Genomic DNA, 15,670 nt, shown 5'->3' with positions numbered 1-15,670 from the left:
CAAGCAATCCCTCAAACACATACAGGCCAACGTCAGGCCTACACTAACAAAATACACATCAAGCCTAATCCGGTACCTAAACCAGACTTAGGACTTAATGTCAGAACCTGCAAACAAAGCAATCAACAACCACAACCACAACAATAATAAGATAGTAACTACCAATGACTCGATCTTACTCGTAACACCGTATATCGGTGCTACATTAACTCGAGGGTTCCATAACCCTCTACACACACACAACACTCTAACCTGGGCCCTGGTGACTTCGTGTTCCTCCTCTCTATCGGCAATATCCTATCTCCCTACCACAAAGGCCAGAAGAAGGAACTTTCAACCGACCGCGGCCCACAGTCCTTCGGGTCACCGCGCGACAGCCCACAGTCCTTCGGGTCACTGCCACATTACACCGTCGTGTAATCACTCAGCCATAGGCCATGACCCCGTCTATCTGAGTCTTCCCGATCCAGCGAATAAGGGGTTTCCTTGAACCCGCTGAATACGAGGGCGAGGAAACACTAGTCCACCCCAAAACATACCTAGCATGGGCGGGTTTCGCACCTGCTGTCGGCATAACACACACTCGACACAATTATCCCTAGGAAAGACCTAAGGGACAAGACTCCAACCCAAAACTAAACAATATATAGGAGTCTACGAAAATATCAACCAATACTCGTAGTCCAGCCTATATGGCATAGGACCCGTAGTATCAACATCACAACCAGGAGATCGGCCTATATGGCCAAGATCCCTAAACAACAACATTATCACTAAACAACTCAACCAGTTAGTCACTCCCTTACCAAGAGATGACTAACCTCAATCAACAAGATTAATTAAACGAGCAAGCATTTAATTAAATCTACTCAATCAATCTACTCAATCAAACCGTTACCCAGATAGTTCGGCCTCATGCTACGACACTATCTTTAAAGATAACGGGAATCTGCACTCAACCATATCAACACGCAAGAATATAAACCATGATGCATCCTAGTCCTAGTCAGGTTATTATCTCAGTCTTAATTCCATTTCATCTCAGCTAGCCCGTGCTAAACTGAGTCCGGTTTAATAAATAACCCCAAGGACTCTACCATGCAAGAATGTGAGCATTCTACTCTATATGAATACTCGATCTTCCCTAAGTTCCAAGTGGAACTCAAACAAGCCAACTCACAGTGTTCTAGGCGAGAAGCAGCTGGTTGATCGGAGAGGACTTGACCAAAACCCAAGGGAGGACTTGACTGGACTGGACTGATCTGATCTTGACTTGGACAAAACCTCGGCTTCACCATGAAGAAACTGACAGGCCTCGACAGGCTGATCTGGACTCGGACAGAACCTCCTTTAGCTTCTGGGCAGTTCTTCGGACTTCCCGGCGGAGTATCGAGCAGAACTTCGACTGATCTGAACCCGTAGAACTGAACTAACTCCGGACAGCATCTCCACTTGATCATCAAAGGAACTGAGTGGCCTGGACGAATTCAGTTGGACAGAACCGTCCCTAGGCGCTGACTCGAAATCAGTAGAGAACTGACCTCGAAAACTCTCTAAAACTCTCGAAATAGCTCGGAATCACTTGCTTTCTTTTTCTACTTCTCTCTCACGTTTTTAACTTGGTTTGGACAGGTCTGGATGTGAATAAATGAGCTGGGGTCGTGGGGTATTTATAGGAGACACCAGCCAATCAGCTTCAGGTTGGTGGCAGCCCGTGTGTCGCTTCGCATGGCTCCGGACGCATGCGCGGCGGCACCTCGTGCTCCACATGTCAGGCTGCATGTCCAGGACACATGCAGGACGCCACCACTCCTCCCACATGTCAGGATGCATGCCTGGAGTGCATGCAAGAAGCCACACCAGTACACACATGTCGATCAGCATGCTTCGGTTGCATGCGCGGAGACACCTCGTGCTTGGTCGATCCACCTCGTGCTTCTACATGTCAGGCTGCATGTACAGCTTCCATGCACGGCGACACCTCGAGCTTCTGGAGACACTCAGCTTGTTAGATGCTTGACACCACGTTCTGAACCCATGCAACGAGCCACCTCGAGCTTCTCGGTCGGTTTACGCGATTTTTTACCCTTCCGGCAAATTTCTGACCCGTGATCAATCCCGAATATTTTTCCGCTCCCGTTCTGATGCTCTAAATATTTTTAATAGACTCCAGATGATTTCTGATATCCTGTAAAAATATTTCCCGAGCCTCCGGCTTCCTCGAAGAATTCCATAATACTGAAATTAGGGTTTTCGCCCAATTTCGGGTTTTCCCGTCGTGCTTCGATCCCGTCGTGCTTGCTTCCCGTCGTGCTTAATTCCCGACCTACTTCCAACTTATGATGTCTCCAGAATAATATTTTACTGATATGAAGATTTTCCGAGAAAACTTCGTGATGAAGAAACGTCGGTCTTCAAAAACGTCGAGCTTCTAAACCGTCGTGCTTCCAAAATTGTTATGCTTCCAAAACGTCCGTCTGATCAATCTAAGACATCTTCTAACTATGGTTGAGCAACTTATTCGACTCATAGTTCACCCACGATCACTTCTTCGACCACCTCGTTCTTCGAAATTTCCCGATCGATCTTTACCGCCCACGATTCGACCACTACAAAGACACTCTACAATTCTTTTTTTTTTTAATGGGTTTCTACATTCTCCCCCTCTTAATAGAATTCGTCCTCGAATTCTTAGTTGCGCAATTGCTCATCTTCGCGACATTCTCCACTCGTCTCCATAACCTCTTTACTCTGTCCACAATCGTTCCTTAAGTGTCCTCCTCAAGGCCTCCACAATCGTATTCAGTTGAATGATCGTTGGATCATCTCTTACTGTTGCTCTGCCATAACACTCTGGTTCCCCATGATACGAACTTGTCCAGATTCCTCAAATCCTTCTCGATCTTCCTTTTCCCAAATACTGATGAAGTCCTTTCCCAACGAAGTCTTGTTTCCTCCCATCTGTCCAGTCCATACCACAGCCCAGTTCTCTGAATCTGTCTCTCCTCTTTTGCTTTGGGTTTGGGTTTGGCCTCGAACTCCCTCCACTTTAAGGTTTTCATCCCTTAAAGTTCCGATCAACGAACACACTTACTTGCTGCAATTCAAAAGAACACTTCACACACAAGTTAGTAGACAACTAATCCCAACAGTCTACTAACAACAACCTAGCAATGCTAATCCAACAACCTAGCAATGCTAATCAGCAACCTAACAGTGCTAACCAGCAACCTAGCAATTCTAGATTCCACTATCTCAATCATAATTCCTTAAACAATAAATCTTATTGCTGGACGTGACCGGTTTCCCTAATGCCTTTTGTGACTCATTTTGACTCGATAAATATTTAAAACCGATTAAATCATGAGTTCCGGAAGCATGGACGAAACCATGCTCTGATACCACCTCTGTAACACCCCCGAACCGTCCTAGGCATAGGTCAACCCACCGGCCAACAATCAAACAAGAACATGACCGACGGACGACCCACACCAAGGGTTGGAGATGAAAGGCCAACCGGCCAGCCAACAATCAAACAAGAACATGACTGACCGTCCAACCCAACACCATGGTCCGGAAGCGCTACGTGACGGGTTAGGGACGATCCGGCCAGAGTCACAAAATTTACTCCACGACCTCGACCAGTTCGTCCACTAACACGTCCCGCTGCGTCAAGGCACAAGGCTTTGCAACCTGTACCTAGAGTTAGCGTTTTCCGTTAGATCGAGGCCTAAGGCTTTTCAACCCGTACCACGACCTAACGTTGTGTTAGACCGGACTAGTCAAATATCAGAGTACTCATGAAGCGCATATAAAACAATTACTTTTATTGATTTAAGAAATATTCATACATTGAATAATTCAAGACTGGGCCCGGCCTAATGCCAAATCGAGTCAACATAACACAATTCACAATACCGTTTACAAAAGGCATGAAAATCTACACCGGCGGTCCTAACGTCCAGCACCATGCTATCCAATCATCCTTACCTAAAGCGACCTGCAAAAAGGACAACGGAGTTGGATGAGTAATCTAGTATTACTCAGTGAGCTGGCGGCCTCTACCCGCAAACTAGACTCTAACCCAGACAACCCAAAATAACAATCAATCTAGCCCTAGCATGCAATATAAGCTAAGGCTAAGCAAACCGTTACTAAGTTAGACTTGGCCTCCTGCCATAATCTAACTTCAAGTAACGGGAACCTGCATTTAAAACAAGTCAACAACCAATCCCTAGTTAACCATATATACGCCTGAGTTCAGTACTCATGTAGTGTTAGACACTTAGACTATACAAGTATCATGAGCCGGTCGACCAACAATCAAACAAGAACATGATCGGCCAACCAATGATACCGCATAGCTTTAATATCCACCACCCTTCACAAGCAATCCCTCAAACACATACAGGCCAACGTCAGGCCTACACTAACAAAATACACATCAAGCCTAATCCGGTACCTAAACCAGACTTAGGACTTAATGTCAGAACCTGCAAACAAAGCAATCAACAACCACAACCACAACAATAATAAGATAGTAACTACCAATGACTCGATCTTACTCGTAACACCGTATATCGGTGCTACATTAACTCGAGGGTTCCATAACCCTCTACGACACACAACACTCTAACCTGGGCCCTGGTGACTTCGTGTTCCTCCTCTCTATCGGCAATATCCTATCTCCCTACCACAAAGGCCAGAAGAAGGAACTTTCAACCGACCGCGGCCCACAGTCCTTCGGGTCACCGCGCGACAGCCCACAGTCCTTCGGGTCACTGCCACATTACACCGTCGTGTAATCACTCAGCCATAGGCCATGACCCCGTCTATCTGAGTCTTCCCGATCCAGCGAATAAGGGGTTTCCTTGAACCCGCTGAATACGAGGGCGAGGAAACACTAGTCCACCCCAAAACATACCTAGCATGGGCGGGTTTCGCACCTGCTGTCGGCATAACACACACTCGACACAATTATCCCTAGGAAAGACCTAAGGGACAAGACTCCAACCCAAAACTAAACAATATATAGGAGTCTACGAAAATATCAACCAATACTCGTAGTCCAGCCTATATGGCATAGGACCCGTAGTATCAACATCACAACCAGGAGATCGGCCTATATGGCCAAGATCCCTAAACAACAACATTATCACTAAACAACTCAACCAGTTAGTCACTCCCTTACCAAGAGATGACTAACCTCAATCAACAAGATTAATTAAACGAGCAAGCATTTAATTAAATCTACTCAATCAATCTACTCAATCAAACCGTTACCCAGATAGTTCGGCCTCATGCTACGACACTATCTTTAAAGATAACGGGAATCTGCACTCAACCATATCAACACGCAAGAATATAAACCATGATGCATCCTAGTCCTAGTCAGGTTATTATCTCAGTCTTAATTCCATTTCATCTCAGCTAGCCCGTGCTAAACTGAGTCCGGTTTAATAAATAACCCCAAGGACTCTACCATGCAAGAATGTGAGCATTCTACTCTATATGAATACTCGATCTTCCCTAAGTTCCAAGTGGAACTCAAACAAGCCAACTCACAGTGTTCTAGGCGAGAAGCAGCTGGTTGATCGGAGAGGACTTGGCCAAAACCCAAGGGACGACTTGACTGGACTGGACTGATCTGATCTCGACTTGGACAGAACCTCGGCTTCACCATGAAGAAACTGACAGGCCTCGACAGGCTGATCTGGACTCGGACAGAACCTCCTTTAGCTTCTGGGCAGTTCTTCGGACTTCCCGGCGGAGTATCGAGCAGAACTTCGACTGATCTGAACCCGTAGAACTGAACTAACTCCGGACAGCATCTCCACTTGATCGTCAAAGGAACTGAGTGGCCTGGACGAATTCAGTTGGACAGAACCGTCCCTAGGCGCTGACTCGAAATCAGTAGAGAACTGACCTCGAAAACTCTCTAAAACTCTCGAAATAGCTCGGAATCACTTGCTTTCTTTTTCTACTTCTCTCTCACGTTTTTAACTTGGTTTGGACAGGTCTGGATGTGAATAAATGAGCTGGGGTCGTGGGGTATTTATAGGAGACACCAGCCAATCAGCTTCAGGTTGGTGGCAGCCCGTGTGTCGCTTCGCATGGCTCCGGACGCATGCGCGGCGGCACCTCGTGCTCCACATGTCAGGCTGCATGTCCAGGACACATGCAGGACGCCACCACTCCTCCCACATGTCAGGATGCATGCCTGGAGTGCATGCAAGAAGCCACACCAGTACACACATGTCGATCAGCATGCTTCGGTTGCATGCGCGGAGACACCTCGTGCTTGGTCGATCCACCTCGTGCTTCTACATGTCAGGCTGCATGTACAGCTTCCATGCACGGCGACACCTCGAGCTTCTGGAGACACTCAGCTTGTTAGATGCTTGACACCACGTTCTGAACCCATGCAACGAGCCACCTCGAGCTTCTCGGTCGGTTTACGCGATTTTTTACCCTTCCGGCAAATTTCTGACCCGTGATCAATCCTGAATATTTTTCCGCTCCCGTTCTGATGCTCTAAATATTTTTAATAGACTCCAGATGATTTCTGATATCCCGTAAAAATATTTCCCGAGCCTCCGGCTTCCTCGAAGAATTCCATAATACCGAAATTAGGATTTTCGCCCAATTTCGGGTTTTCCCGTCGTGCTTCGATCCCGTCGTGCTTGCTTCCCGTCGTGCTTAATTCCCGTCCTGCTTCCAACTTATGATGTCTCCAGAATAATATTTTACTGATATGAAGATTTTTCGAGAAAATTTCGTGATGAAGAAACGTCAGTATTCAAAAACGTCGAGCTTCTAAACCGTCGTGCTTCCAAAATTGTTATGCTTCCAAAACGTCCGTCTGATCAATCTAAGACATCTTCTAACTATGGTCGAGCAACTTATTCGACTCATAGTTCACCCACGATCACTTCTTCGACCACCTCGTTCTTCGAAATTTCCCGATCGATCTTTACCGCCCACGATTCGACCACCACAAAGACACTGGACCATTCTCTTTTTTTTTTTTTTTTTTTTAACGGGTTTCTACACCACCAGTTCAGAGTCACAAACATTCAGAGGGGAAGAGAGAGGTCGGAGAGCAGCAAGAAGAGAGCGAGTTAAGAGGAAGAGGCTCCTCTGGCGCCGGCACGCGCGCCGCCTAGAGAGGATAAAGAGAGAAAAAGTCTTTTATATTCCAGATGTTAAACCACCCCAATATACCCATGCAGATTTCCTTATGGCTAGGAGATCCATGTGTTCTTGATTGAATCCAAAGTAGTTATCCAGGATTTGTTTCTGTTTTGCTAAGTTAGTGTGTTCTTGTTTGCTCTGTTTTGTTGTATTCTACTCTGTTATGCTCTGTTCTACTCTACTATGTACTGAATTTTAAGTCATATCAACTAGCAAATATTTCAATTGATCATGGAAGATTACAAAGCACAAAGAATCTCAATCAACATGTAAATAAAATCAAGATCTCTGTTTCTTATCTTACTCTTAAGAATTTATCCAGATGTGAACTCTCTCTGTATTCTTTTTCTTCATATACCAACAACACATCAAAGACAGTTTTAAAAAAACACAACACATCAAAAATGATAAAAGACCTTTAAACCAAAACTTCTTGTACAAGTATCTCACAAAAAGACAAGGTTAACACAACTCAACATTGTTCTTATTCTTCACAATCCCACTCCACACCACACAGAACTTTCCAGTTTCTGGAAGTTAAAAATTAGATGGATTCAACAGTAATCTACCTCGCCTGAGGAAACATTCCCGAGTCAACATGCGTCATCGCCGGCTCTGCAACACTACTGGCCCCGGAACCTCCACCGTCTCTTGCTCTGCTTACACTCTCCTTGAGTTCAGCAACCACCTGACACATGGTAGGTCTATTTTTAGAGCTACGAGATGCACAGACCATTGCTACTTCAGAGATCTTCCATGCCGAACCAGCATCAAACCTTTCTCCTAGCTTTGGATCCACAATGCCGTTGATATCCCCTGTGGACAGAAGCAACTCCACCCGGTCGGTTATGTGTATGTTCTCTGCTGTCGTTCTTGAACGTAAAATCACTGGTTGGCCCGTGACAACCTCCAAAAGAACCACCCCGAAGCTGTAAACATCACTTTTCTCACTTAACTGTTGCATCGATTGGTACCTTCATTTTGTAAAATAGAGCCTCAGAAAACTTTACAGCTAATATGAAAATATAGCAGAAGAAGATATGTTTACTTACTCGGGATCAAGATAACCAATAGTGCCAGCAACCGTAGTTGTATCATGGTTAGTACCGTCCAACGCAACACTTTTAGATAACCCAAAATCAGCAATCTTGGCCTGCAGCTTCTCGTTGATTAGTATATTTGTCGGCTTTACATCTCTTTGTACAATGGGAGGCTTGCAGCCATTGTGAAGATATTCAAGCCCTGAGTTTCAGAAGAAAAACAAGACTAATTAGTTCATTTCATTTTATTTTGCCTTTTCTTATTTATTCTTGTATGAGTGTTTGAGATTATTTAAACCTTGTGCAGCATCTAATGATATCTGTAGCCTCTCCTCCCAGCTCAAGACATAAGATTTTTTCCCTTGATTAAGAAAGTAACCAAAAGGTGAGTTTTGTTTCTTTTGCTTACAATAGCTAAAGACCAGTGACCAAAAGTAAATGGTTGAGAGACTGACCTGACAAATAATCTCCTAAGGTTCCATTAGCCATAAACTCGTATATAAGCGCCATCTTCTTGCCTGCATTGCAGTATCCAATAAGTGCAGTTAGGTTCTTGTGATGAACTCTCAGGAGAAGTTCAACCTGATGCATATCCCAATTAGTAAATTACTCGTTCATATTATAATGACTGACCTCTGCTCTGAACTCTCTGTACCCTTGAGCCGATGATTCAGACAGAATCTTGACAGCGACTTGCTCTTCATTTAGGATGCCATGGTATACTTTTCCGAAACCTCCTTGTCCAAGCTCTCTCTCAAAATTGCTTGTAACTTTCACAACTTCAGAGTACGTATAGTATCGTTTTGTGTCCAATGGCCCAGTCCTAACACCATTAGAGCGGCCTGTTAAGATATCATGATAAGTTTTTATTAGAAGGAATCCTAAAACTTTTAGAAAGATTAGTTTAAATAGTTTCTTGATGTTCTTACCGCTTCGATGTCCCCTCTTGTACATCAATAACAAAGCTGTCACTATTACAAGACTAAATACTCCAGCGATAGATCCTACTAGTGGAATGATGTAGACTTTCTTCTTTGTCTTTTCCTTCGAATTCTGACATGAAGCAGACACACAGAGGTCTGGGTTCCCGCCAACCCTTACGATAAAAATGCAAAGATATTACGAGAACGTGAACCCAAGGGCCAAAACATAAAAGGCAAATATATGAACCAACCTCCTTGACAAAAAAAGAAAAAATTATGAACCAACCTTAAAACAAGCGAATTGTCATTTGATCTCTCCAGTAGTTTTGCCGGAAGAGCACCCACTAGCTTGTTTCCTTCCAAGTTTCTGAAGACATATATGTAATATCAATATAACCATTATGTAAAACTAGTGTTATAACTGATGAGAGAAGATAAGCGGAAACATGTGTCTGAAAGAGAAAGTAAAATGAAGCAGAGATTGAATGTGGTTCACGAATTGACTATGTCCACCAGCAAAGATAAATCTTATTAATGGAGGCTGAATATATATTTTTGGATAAACTAGGGTTAAAATAATACAAAAAATATATAAAGAGTATCCCGACTCGAAAAACCTAAAGCTACCGAGCTCATGGGTCAATATGACTAAACTAAAAAACCGCAGTGAAATATCCGGCTAACTACTGAGATTCAAGGTATTACAACATCAAGACTTACAACTCTCAAGTATAGATTGGCGAGGAAATCAGGTACTTTTCCTGTTAAAATGTTGTTTGATAAGTCCCTGAAATTAAATTTTGGTTATTTATGTTAAATATTCCAAAACTATGTGTACAAAACTTTCAAGATCAAATCAAAAACACAGACAGCTTCTGTAATGAGGTAAGGTTGGAGAAGGCTGGATCAATCTGGCCAGTCAAGCCACTGAAGGATAAGTTCCTGGAGATCACAAAATTCTTATGGTGAGAACATAGAGAGAGGGAGAGGAAAAACATATATAAGGATATGTTGAAATGAATACACAGAAATGATTCTTGGAGGCTCGTTATTAACGTAGCTGCAATTGATATCCTTCCAAGGATAGTTGACTGGAGCACATGGATCTCCAAGCCAGTTCTTCTTCACTCCATACTTGGACTTTATTATCATAATTCCTTGAACTAGAATTTCAAACTAAATACAGATAAGTATAAAGTTACTAATGAAATATATAAAGTATCTCAGTGAGATACCCAACATTATCGTTTATATTGTTTATTATCTTCTTATATTTTGAGAACCTCTCTTAGATACACTTAATGAAGGTGCTAGGCTATGTTACTGAAAAAATTCATTAACTCGGTATGTTTCAACGGCGTTAATGATAGGTGGAAGCGTAGATTTATCAGTCGTTCTAAGAGTAAACTCGAGTCGTGGACCGCTTACGAGCTTCGCAACGTAAAGTGTGTCTGTATACAAGTAGCGAGGGCTAAAAGCGGACATGTTCATTGACTTCTCGTTCAAAAGCACTAAAAATTCTCTGGTCTCATTACTTGGAAGTTCCACAACTTCAGAAAAATGCATATACACGTAGTACCTCCAAGTAGGATCATCTGGTTCCCAAAAAAGGGATATGTCTTGGCTTGAATCCTCAGGTGAAGTTGCAGTGTTCATGACAAGGCGAGCGGGTTGGAAGCCATTGTTGTTATTTGAATCTACTGTTAGCGACGCACTGAAGATTTTGTATTTTGGAAACCTCAGAGGTGTCCATATCCGGTCAAAAACATCATCTTTGTACCTATATTACTATCAAAATTTAAGATGGACAAAAACAAAACACACCACAAAGATACAAAAAAAAAATAAGCATTTTTTTTTCACCTGACAGGAAGATTACCAAGTCCCCCAAGATCCCATCTTTTGTACAGCATCAATGAATCATAAGGAGTCTCGTATGTATCGCTCTTCAAAAGCCTGAGTTCTAGCACAGACAAGAATGGTGTTCCTTTGTCTGTATCAACAAGACACACATGAACATGATCTGAACGAAGAGTGTGGATGATCTCTTTGGTAACTATCGTTGTTGCATTATCTATTGTAACAGAATCCCAGAGATTGACACCAAGATAAAGATCAAACTCGGGTGCTTTTCCCAGCTTATCGTAGTTACCGTACATGAAACGTGTTCTGATCATATACTTGAAGCCTTTTCCGCTAGGGGGCTGAACATCGTAACAATTTCTCTTGCCGTCATGGAAGCTCCTAACGTTTTGGAACTGCTTTTCAAGAGAACTTGTCTCAAATTCAGGATCTATGCTATGAACTGTTCCAGACTCGACATATGCAGCATCTGAAATGTACTTGATGTATGTTATTTCATCGTTATAACTTGAACTGTCCGGTATACCACAATCTATACTGACAAAACCTGTAATATAAACACACACACAAATTTAAAGCCTTGAAAATATTTTGAATGCAAGACTTTACGTACCTGATTGGTCTTGAGCATGAACAAGAAAAACAAAAACAGCAAAGAAGCTTGTGATAGAAATCAATGGAAGCCCCATTTAGTGACAAAAGCTCTTGATCCGCACTTTCTCATACACAACTTCAATACCAGCCTCTTTTTGCAATACTTTTGCAAAGCTTGCTTCATTCTCCAACACTTAAAGATTATTTTAAAGCCATGTTGACTGATGGTGAAGCACTATCTAAAGAAATGATCAATTTCTAAAAAAAAATCCAAGTCAAAAGGGCAAGTTGATATTGAAGAGTGTCTTTTGTTGTTGAAATTTTTTCAAGTGGGCTAATTGTCTTTTTTTTTTTAATTGAAACTTTATTGATATTGAAGAGTGTCTTTTGTTGTTGAAAAACGTTTATTGGTGATCAAAAAGATGATTACAAAGTATTTTAGCTAAGAACTTATGTAAATATGGTATTTCGGTAAGAATAAGGTAAGCATAGAAAACCCTAATTCTGTGCTGAAAAGTGTAAGTTTGTGAATGTCCCTTCTTGGTCCTCGGACTCTTCTTTATATGCAAGTCTTCTCTCCTTTTCTTTTTAAGTCGGTTTGAACTTATGTCGACTAGGCCGACTTGAATTCATCTAAGCCGAGTCTGTTTATTCGGTGGATCTTGTCCGAAAAATGTATTCTATCTCCAATAAAAAGTCTACACAAATGAGAATCTGCCACTTGTATATAGAGTATTCAAGAAAATTATAATAGTTTCCAATCTTAAATATAGTGCTGTAAAAGCATTTTCATCCCTAATATATTTCTTAGTGTCCGTTTGTTTCTCAATCTGGATGAGCCATTTCGATGAAGATGAGAGTTTTGTTTGTTTAGACACTAAAAGTGCAACTCATTCAGATGGATCATCCGGATGACTTTCAGAAATTTAGGCTTAATTTTAAAGTCCATCCAGCTGAACCAATTTGGATCATTTGAATGGAGATGATTCATTCAAAATAGTATAATGTCTATTATAACTTTAATGTAATTCACAAATTACAAATCTAAACAAAATATCATTTTATCACACACAAAAACTGACAAAACCACAAAAATACGTTTTCCCGCAAAAATCTAAAAACTAATTTTTCACGCCAAAACCCCAAAAACTATTTTCCCGCCAAAATTGTAAAAACGTGTTTTTCCACCAAAATTGCAAAAATGTGTTTTCCCGCAAAAACCGCAAAAGCGTGTTTTCATGCCAAAATCACAAAAAACATGTTTTCACGCCGAAACCCCAAAATGCAAATTTCCGCCAAAATCGCAAAAAGTGTTTTCCCGCCAAAATTGCAAAATCTCATTTTCCCGCCAAAATTGCAAAAACGCGTTTTCACGCCAAAACCCCAAAAACGCGTTTTCCCGCAAAAACCGCAAAAATGTGTTTTCCCGCCAAAATTGCAAAATCACGTTTTTCCGCCAAAACCGAAAATTTTCATTTTCCCGCCAAAACCAAAAAAAAAAAGTATTTTTCCCGCCAAAACGCGTTTTCCCACCAAAAACGCGTGTTCCCACTAAAATCGCAAAATCTCATTTTCCCGCCAAAATCGAAAATCTCATTTTCCCACCAAAACCGAAAATCTCATTTTCCCACGAAAACCGTAAAAACGTTTTTTCTTGCGAAAACCGCAAAACATATTTTCCCGCCAAAACCGCAAAAACGCGCTTTCCCGCCAAAACCAAAAAAAGTTATTTTTCCGCCAAAACCGAAAAATACGTTTTCCCGCTAAAAAAAAAAAAAAATCTTATTTTTCTGCCGAAACCACAAAAAAAATCGTTAATTTTAAAATAATTATAATGTAAATATATTAGACTAAATAATTAAATGTAATATAGTTAAAATTAATATCAAATATATTATTAAATCAACACAAGGGTATTTTGGTAATTTGTTTACTAAACTCATTTGGATGGAAATGAAAATAAAGAAACACACATAAGATTCATTTAGATGATTCATTTAGATGAACTATCTGGATGAACAAACAAACAGTCACAAAAATCTGAATGGATCATCTGAATAGATCATACAAATGAATCATCTGGATGGAGATGACAAATGGTGAAACAAACAGACCCTTACACTTTTTTTTTTGATAACCGTTGTATGATCCCAAAGGCTTTCTAGGTCCAATGACTAATCACTACGAGGTCCGCAGGATCCATGTTTTCTTACCACTTAATGCACCCCGGGTGGCCAAGGGGAATCGAGCCCAGGGCGGTACTTGTAAGAGATATTACGTATCTCTCTATACGATCTTCTAAGATATCATTCCCTCTGTTTTAGGAATGTATAGTTAATGGCTACCCTACATACATTGTATATATAAACTCCCCTTGTACTTGTAAAGAGATATATGAAATACAATTCTATCATGGTATCAGAGCATAAACGATTACCCTAAACGATTATCAGAGCGAAACTTCATCTCAACTCGGACATGCCTTTGACTGATCAGACACAGTATCGCAGGCTAATTGGTAGCCTTCAATACCTTCAATTCACACGCCTCGACATTGCTTTTGCTGTGAACAAGCTCTCACAGTTTATGCATATGCCAACAGAGGATCACTGGCAAGCAGCCAAAAGGATACTAAGATATCTTGCTGGTACACCAGATGATGGCATCTTCTTCTCGGCGAACAATAAACTGGTTCTTCAAGCCTACTCTGACTCGGATTGGGCTGGGGATACGTATGATTATGTCTCCACCAACTCCTACATTATATATCTCGGCCAGCATCCTGTTTCTTGGTCATCACGCAAACAGAATGGCGTTCCAAGATCCTCGACGGAGGCTGAGTATAGGGCTGTGGCCAATGCAACATCTGAGGTCAACAGGATATGTAGCTTTCTTTCGGAACTTGGAGTCTCACTGCCATCTGCACCAATCATCTTCTGCGACAATGTTGGCGCTACGTTCCTTTGTGCCAACCCGGTGTTTCATTCTCGAATGAAACATATAGCCTTTGACTATCACATCGTACGGAATCAAGTTCAACATGGAGCTCTTAAGGTCGCTGATGTTAGGAGTTTTCAAGGCTCCTAAGACAAATGTTGTAGTATAAATGATTGTCGAACCAGTTCTGACAGATGTGAAAGCACCGAGAATGCAAGTAATCACTTAATCTAAGTGCAACCAATGGTTTTTAAAAGGGTTTTTAAACTATAACTAACTAAAAGGGATAACTAAATGATACTCTCTTAACTATGGGAAAAGAGAACTCATGGATATAGGGATTAGACATCGGGTGATCAAGTTTCGAACTAAGGATGGCAAACGATCAATCAAACTATCAACCTTAAGCTTAGACACAATCCTAAACAAACTCTATGTCTAGATGAATGTTCATTTACTAACACAATCCAAGCATCAAATGTCTTTGGTTGAACGATATGAAAGTAATCATAACTAGCAAGTCCAATGGCTATCTTAGCACCTCTAACAACAAATGTCTTTGGCAAAGTATGCTAAAAGCTAGGAAGAGTTGTCTCGGGCATTTCCTCGAACACCTTTCGGGTGAAAAATGCCTAAGAATCAACAACTGAGTGGCCAACTCAGAAGATGCATTAGGTTCACTCTGCTAGCAAGAGAATATGAATGATCTACACTAAAACATCCTAGCTCTAACCTAATCACCCTTAATCTCCCTAACCCATGAATTCAAAGGGGGATTACTCACTAATCTCCATGATTCCTCTTAAACCCATGCTGGATTTCAGATTAATCATGTAGAGAGACACAAAGAAAATAAATATAAGAACACAGAATTTCAATAACAAAACTGATCAATTGATTCAAGAGATGACTTTCCAAGAGTTTTTGGTGGTTTTTCTTAAGAACCAAAGATGATCTGCCTCCTGGCGGCTTACAGAGTATTAAAACATAGGTTTAGAAAATAAAAATGTGCATCATGAAATGACCAAAAGGCCCTTGAGAAATCATAAGTTCGAGCAGAAATAAGACGCGGAGCGACCTCCGCTCGTCGCTCCGAGTAGTCGCTCCATACTTCGGGAG

At 41.5% G+C, this 15,670-nt stretch overlaps 1 pseudogene; it reads right to left on the bottom strand.

Moving 5' to 3' along the window:
* Nucleotides 1–7,097: 7,097 nt before the first annotated feature.
* On the bottom strand, nt 7,098–11,709 carry LOC111207978 (annotated as a pseudogene).
* Nucleotides 11,710–15,670: the final 3,961 nt, after the last annotated feature.

The sequence above is a fragment of the Brassica napus genome, chromosome C7, assembly GCF_020379485.1.
Source record: "Brassica napus cultivar Da-Ae chromosome C7, Da-Ae, whole genome shotgun sequence".
In the NCBI taxonomy this organism is placed as follows: Eukaryota; Viridiplantae; Streptophyta; class Magnoliopsida; order Brassicales; family Brassicaceae; genus Brassica; species Brassica napus.
This window is presented reverse-complemented; position numbering and strand designations above follow the sequence as displayed.